The sequence below is a fragment of the Berghia stephanieae genome, chromosome 3, assembly GCF_034508935.2.
Source record: "Berghia stephanieae isolate SIO BIC M18660-M18661 chromosome 3, UCSD_Bste_1.3, whole genome shotgun sequence".
Classification (NCBI taxonomy): domain Eukaryota; kingdom Metazoa; phylum Mollusca; class Gastropoda; order Nudibranchia; family Aeolidiidae; genus Berghia; species Berghia stephanieae.
This window is the reverse complement of record NC_088362.1, coordinates 53,820,520-53,828,025: the sequence shown is the minus strand read 5'-3', so window position 1 is coordinate 53,828,025 and position 7,506 is coordinate 53,820,520. Positions and strand designations below refer to the sequence as shown.

The following is a 7,506-nucleotide window of genomic DNA, read 5'->3' as shown; positions in this document are numbered from 1 at the left end:
TTTTCCACCGCCTAGTGAGTTGTTGTTAGTAGTGCTCATGGAAACAAGTGGTCCCATTTGTTGAACTATTAAATACAACTCACGATTTGTTTTCTTTTGTGGTCAAAGACTTGTCTTTTGACTCCATTTTTTGATCTGTGTCAGGCTATAAGTTGACGATGGCGACGGTCAGTGTCAGTGCGTAGCCATCATTAATTTAAAGCCTGACAATAGAACCGAAGCCATCCTAAAGTTGTAGCCTGACACTGACTACAAAAAATGCCAGTCTTTTTGCCACAAAAGAAAACAAATCTTGAGTTGTACTCAATAGTTCAACCAATGAAATAACTGACGGAGGAGCACTATGGTTGAGTTGTGGTAATTGAAGATCGTCGCCACTTGTCTTGAAGTTCTGCCGGCCCTTAGCATTCCAATACGCTTCAACAGTCGTAACGTCACTTCCCTCGTAATGACGCATGGTAACTTAGTAACTGGCTAAAACTATAGGAACAATGGCGGACGCCATTATGAAATATTTATCTGACAAGCATAAAAGCGTATCCAGAGGGGAAAAATACATTATAAACCTGATCATGTTTTGATTTTTACACATTCTGATCACAAGACATTGGAAAAGTTCTAGCAAGCATGAAGAATAAAAAGTACAGATTTTCTTTGTTTAGAACCATGATGACCGCCGTTGCTTGGCGACGAGACATCAGACTATTGAATCCAATTGGATTCACTAGTCTGATGTCACGTCGCCAAGCAACGGCAAGCAGCCTGGTTCTATACAAAGAAAATGGGTATATTTTGTTCTTCATGCTGGCTAGAACTTTTCATATGTCATGTGATCAAAATGTATAAAAGTCAAAACATGATCATATTTATAATGTTCTCTTCTCTGGATACACTTTTATTCTCGTCGGAGAAATATTTTATAAGGGCGTCCGCCATTGTTCCGATAGTTTAGAGCCAGTTACTAAGTTACCATGCGTCATTTGAGAGAAGTGACGTCATGACTGTTGAAGGCTATTGCCTGTTGCCAATTTTCTTCAGACAACCGGGGCATCTTGTATTATAGTGTTTCAATCTGTTTTCTTTCTTGTAAGAGGCCAGAGACTAAATTGATTCATTTTCATTTAAATCGAAGCTTTTATAGTGTCGCAAATGGCAAAAGTTGCATCAGGACACATGCTGCAAGTGCCCAAGTATGAGGTGGTCATAAATCAAACAATAGTCTTCAACAGTAGTATCGTCACTTCTTTCCTAATGACGCATGGTAAGTTAGTAACACTGGCTCTAAACTATCGGAACAATGGCGGACGCCGTATGAAATATTTCTCCGGCGAGCATAAACGCGTATCCAGAGGAAAAAACCCCCATCAATTTGATCATGTTTTGACTTTTACACATTCTGATCACAAGGCATATGAAAAGAGAATGAAAAGTTCTAGCCAGCATGAAGAATAAAAAGTAATGATTTTCTTTGTTTAGAACCAAGATGGCCGCCGTTGCCGGGCGGCCTGACATCAGACTACTGAATCCAATACTCTTCATCAGTCGTAACGTCACTTCCTTGCTTCCTAATGAGGCATGGTAACTTAGTAACACTGGCTCTAAACTATCGGAACAATGGCGGACGCCCGTATGAAATATTTCTCCGGCGTGTATAAAGGGTATCCAGAGGAAAAAAACACATACATTTGATCATGTTTTGACTTTTACACATTCTGATCACAAGGCATATGAAAAGTTCTAGCCAGCATGAAAAATAAAAAGTAATGATTTTCTTTGTTTAGAACCAAGATGGCCGCCGTTGCCGGGCGGCGTGACATCAGACTATTGAATCATATTGGATATAATAGTCTTATGTCACGTCGCCCAGCAACGGCGCCATCGTGGTTCAAAACAAAGAAAATCTGTACTTTTTATTCTTCATGCTGGCTGGAACTTTTCATATGTCTTGTGATCAGAATGTGTAAAAGTGAAAACATGATCAGATTTATAATGTTTGTTTTTTTCATCTGGATACGCTTTTATGCTCGTCGGAGAAATATTTCATAAAGATATCCGCCATTGTTCCGATAGTTTAGAACCAGTTACTAAGTTACCATGCGTCATTACGAGGGAAGTGACGTTACGACTGTTGAAGAGTAATGTAGTGCATTTTTGATGCGTTTTTAACACTAGTATATTAATATATTCTATAGACAAAGCATTGACGTCACTCAGCTTTTTGTTATTTTTTTTAGATAGCGATGTTGTGTGATATCTTCGCACTAAATTATATCAATTAGATTATAAACGTTCAAGTTTACACATAGTTTTGTGTGTTGGTATGTTATAGATATTAATGAAGGTGACTTCACTCGGGTCTTTGTTATTGTTATTTGCCATCCGCGTTTATGAGTACTTCTCACTAAACTGTATTAATCAGACTATAAACGTTTAAGGTTACAGATAGTTTTTGTGTTGGTCCGTTATACTTCCGGATGGCAATGCTGTGAACTTCTAAGCCAAGCGCATACTATTACAATCCGACTGGCGGATGTTGCGAGGTTTATTTTAGATAAACGCATAGCATCAATAGTCCAACCATGGGGATCAGTTGTTTCCTTGAAAACTACTGATAACAATTTACTAGTATATTATAAAAATGGCGTCAAGATAAAAGGCCTCGTGTCAGGCTATAGATAGTATGCAGATGACGTCACTCAGGCCTTTGTTATTGTTTTTGCCATCCGCGTTTGTGAGTTGTTCTCACTAAACTGTATTAACCAGACTATAAAAGTTCATGGTTACACAGAGTTTGTGTGTTGGTCCGTTATACTTCCGGATGGCAATGTTGTGAACTCCTTGGCCAAGCGCATTCTATCTATAGATAGAACGAAAATGACGTCACTCAGGTCTTTGTTATTGTTTTTGCCATGCCATCTTGATGAGTAATTCTCACTAGACTGTATTAACCAGACTATAAATGTTCAGGGTTACACATAGTTTTGTGTGTTGGTCCGTTATACTTCCGGATGGCAATGTTGTGAGCTTCTTAGCCAAGCACATGCGCATACTATCTATAGATAGTTCAAAGATGACGTCACTCAGGTATTTGTTATTGTTTTTTGCCATCCGCGTTTATGAGTAATGCTTACTGAACTGTATCAACCCGACTATAAACGTTCATGGATACACACAGTTGTGTGTGTTGGTCCGTTATACTTCCGGATGGCAATATTATGAGCTTCTTAGCCAAGCGCATACTATCAATAGGACCAATACAGTAAACTATGTGTATCCTTGAAAATTTATAGTCTTATCAATACAGTTTGGTGAGAATTACTCATAAACGCTGATGGCAAAAAAAAAATAAATAAAAAAAAAATAACGAAGTGATGTCAACTTCGTTTTATCTAGAAGGGACGAGTGCAATAAGTTAACGAAGTAATGCGATTGACGTCACTCACCTATTTGTTGTCGTTTTTAGACAGGAATAGAAGCGATGAGTTCCTACTGAAAGCTCTCTAATAGACTAAAGGCTTTAGGGTTAATACGTCAAAATGATACTAATCTGCTAAAAGCCGTGGACTCTAACGGGTACTTAACAAACACAAATATAACAGCTAAGAAAAAAAGAACAAAATACCAAACACAGAACATTAATTCACTCATTCATTCATTCATCCCATGATCTGATGATCGTCGGGGGATGCATGGGATGCAGTTCTCACCACTTTCCGCAATTCTTCTCTATTTGTTGGCCTTCTCCAAGAGTAATTCCATCTTCATTCCTGTCCAGTCCTTGATATTGTCCATCCAAACTTTCCTATGTCTTCCTTTTCTTCTTCCTCCATCACCGTTCTGCACAAACCACGACAGTTTCCTCCTTCGAACTGTGGTGATGAGGTGTTATGTAGTCCTTCACGATCTTGCACCTCTTCCAGTACGTCTTTATTGGTTCTGTGTTCTGTATGGTAAACGTAAACGTAACTCAAACAACTATTGAGAGATGCATTGGCGTGGCAAAACAACTCTTTCATTGCTTGCAAGCAGGTCCAACCAAACTCAAACCAAAGAGAGCTTGCAAGCTCATTTTCGTCTGCCTAATGCTGCACAACAGAACCAGGCATTCTTGTTTCCCTTCACTACCTCTAAATTCTTCTGAGTCTGAATCAAGTTCGAGCAGCTCTGACTCCGAAACTGACATACAATAACTCTTGCGATACAACAGAAAGAGGAAGGACAGTTGCCGGGAAGGCTGTTCGAGACGTGATTATTATGACTTCATGTGTTGGTCAGTATCAGCGTGGCCATCGTAAAGTTATAGATAGTATGCGCTTGGCTAAGAAGCTCATAACATTGCCATCCGGAAGTATAAATGACCAACACACAAAACTGTGTGTATCCACGAACGTTTATAGTCGGGTTAATACAGTTCAGTGAGCATTACTCATCAACGCGGATGGCAAAAAAACAATAACAAAGACCTGAGTGACGTCATCTTCGAACTATCTATAGCCTGACACTGACCAAAAAATGACGTCAAAATGCCAGTCTTTTGCCACAAAAGAAAACAAATCGTGAGTTGTGTTCATTTGTTCAACCAATGAAATAACTTGTTTACTTGAGCTCTACTAACGACAACTCACTAGACACTACACAAATCTATAAAATGACGTCAAACTGCCAGTTCTAGAGGGTTCTAGTATCGGGCTATATATGTTAACTATGGCTACGTTATCAGGCCATGACTTTACGAACGCCGCGATCAGACCGTAGCCATCGTTAACTTGACAGGAGAACCCATTTGGACTTATAGTTTGACGTCATTTTTTTAGGTTTTTGAGTTGTTAGTCGTGCTCAATGAAACAAATAATTCCAGTGGTTGAATTACTGAATACAACTCACGATTTGTTTTCTTTTGAGGCCAAAGACTTGTCTTTTGCCGTCATGTTTTGATCAGTGTTAACGATGGCTACGATCAGACCCCCATGGAATTTCAACTCAAATGCTTTCTAATTATATCTACATGTAATGAATATATTACGTATCATGTGTCACGTAAATATCTCATGAACGGAAAATAAAAGAAGTGATAATTTTAGGTGTAAACTATGTGTTAATAAACCTTCCATAATTGGCCGTTCATGTGTTACTTAAATGTGATTAAATAATGCTTTGAAATTCATATTTGTGACGCTGGAAACAACAATAGATTCCAATTGAAACAATTTTATTTCATTTTGTTCATGAAATGAATAGAAATGAACATTAGGTCAAATAGTATGGCATATAAAAGAGCATTTAAAGGCGGCAATAATTAAAAAGGATTAAGTAGACATCTTCTTCGAGATCCGAATTGTTAAGAAAAAAAGGGAAGTGCAATTTCAGGCCACTCCACCTAGAAATGACGAGAGTTTTTCTTTTCTCTCTCTTATTTCTGTGGAAATTGTGTTACCATATACTAATATAAAACAAATCTGTAGAAATATTAGTGAATTTATGGTGTCAAAAGAAGCAAAAGTAGAGAAAAAATACAAGAAAATAATCATCCGTAAAATCAGCCTTCCTCGATTGGGGAATGTTAACGCCTGATTACAATGTACAATGCCATGCGTGTAAAAAATATATAAATTTGTCTCTCGTGGAGAAAGAAGAATTACATGACCCAATTACCAGGCAATCTTTGTGATGTATTCTGCAGTACTCGGGATAACCCTTATTTATAAACTTGTTCTTCAAATATCGATCGATTTAAATGACCCTCATCTTGACAAAAAGGATCAAACCTGGGACTTCGCGAAGGGTTTATCTAGAGTACGGCAGTATTGGTAACACGCCAGTAATAAAAATGTCTGAGGTTCGATCCTCAATCGAGTCAAGCTGATTGTTTTCCGGTGATTATTTTTCTGGTATTTTCTATCTGTTTTGTCATTCACTGTTTCACACACAACTATTCTGCTTTCTGTCTGATAAATGATCGGATTGAGACAGATACAAAGATTGAATTTTCGTTTAACCCTCTCTTTACTCACTATCTAAAGGAAAATCGTCACATCCGTTACGATTCAACCAACAATTTTCTCTTTCAGATTTCTGTTGCACACCACAAAATTTGAAGAACAATTGAGTTGAAGAGGTCGTTTTTCTGAAGAAAAGTATGTATATCATGTGCTTATTCCACGTGCTTATACGTGACATGACAATGAAACAATTTTAAATAACATTTGTTTTTAATTATGACAAACATTAATCATAGTTGTATCTCAAAGAAAAGTCGATTCTTTGTCGATCTATGTCTTAATTTGGTCGAGAGAACTAGCAGTTATTTATGTATCAAATTGAATGCTAATCCAAATGGTAACTATACGATGAACTAAATATTTTTACCTAGATTTAGTTTTACACCTTGAAATATGTATTTTAAATTTATCATCTCCATTAAAAGTAACAGGAGAAAATGTCAAAATAGGACTGTTGGATACACATCGTAGAGAGAATGAACAGTTTTATATTGCTAAATTAGGCTCCTCGAAGCCTCCAATGTTTAGTTTAAAAATAACTCTAGTTTTTCAAACCACAAAATGCTCAAAATTCGTACAAAATTTGAGCTTACAAATCTAAGCTTGTAGGGCAATATTCACAACCTAAATGTGCTTAAAGAATTTTACAATATTCTGGATCATTTTACAACAAATTCCTAATTCAACACTAAAACTGAACAAGTTTCAGACGACATGCTGCTTGCAGGGCGCTGGTATAATTTCGTTTCGACAAGTGCAACGCTGTTACTGCCAAATACTTAATTTACACCTGAGTAAGGTGGGGAAAATAGGAATTAAAAGCTTTTTTCAAGTACTCAACTTTGTACTTTCCATCGCAAGATTAGCATGCTTTTACTCAGAGACAAGAGAAATTTCTGCTGTACTCTGGAAAAACCCATGTTTGAAAATTTGGCAAAATCCCAGGTTTGAGAGTATTTGCCAAGATGAGGGTCATTTAAATCGATCGATATTTGAAGGACGAGTTTTCTGGCCAGATTTTCAAATATGGGTTTTACCAGAGTACGGCAGATTTGTAAACAACGAGAATTGGAGACTGCGAATACCAATCTTCAGGGCCACATAAGACAACAATATATGTATTTTGTCAAATCGGGCAGTTAGACTGCGCATGGGCACAAATAATTCAGATAGAATACCGATAAATTGAATTTCTTTTCAACATTGGTCCACGTATAATGCAAATAAAATGGTTCTGAATTATCTAATAGGCAAACATGTTGTTTATCCACCTGACTATTCGTGAAAATGTTCCTTACATTTATGGCGTGGTGACATGATCAGTTCGTCACAAATTCCTTTCTCTCTTACTATCTGTATCTTTTATTCATATACCTGGTATTCGTATACTTTTGTTTACGATTCTATTCATCAAGCTAACTCCCAATGCGGGTTAAAATAGTATACAAATGGTTACACGGCAACACAAGTTCACCCTGACAAAACTCCTGTTTTCGTTTTGGCCAGA

The 7,506-nt window shown here is 37.3% G+C and overlaps 1 protein-coding gene across 1 annotated transcript in view; it reads right to left on the bottom strand.

The window, feature by feature from the left end:
- Nucleotides 1–5,192: 5,192 nt before the first annotated feature.
- LOC144968007 (uncharacterized) overlaps nt 5,193–7,506 on the bottom strand; it is a 21,530-nt gene continuing 19,216 nt past the window's right edge. Inside the window, exon 2 of the mRNA XM_078905928.1 lies at nt 5,193–7,506. This exon is cut by the window's right edge and continues 1,950 nt beyond it. The gene's annotated coding sequence lies outside the window, so the exon portion shown is untranslated.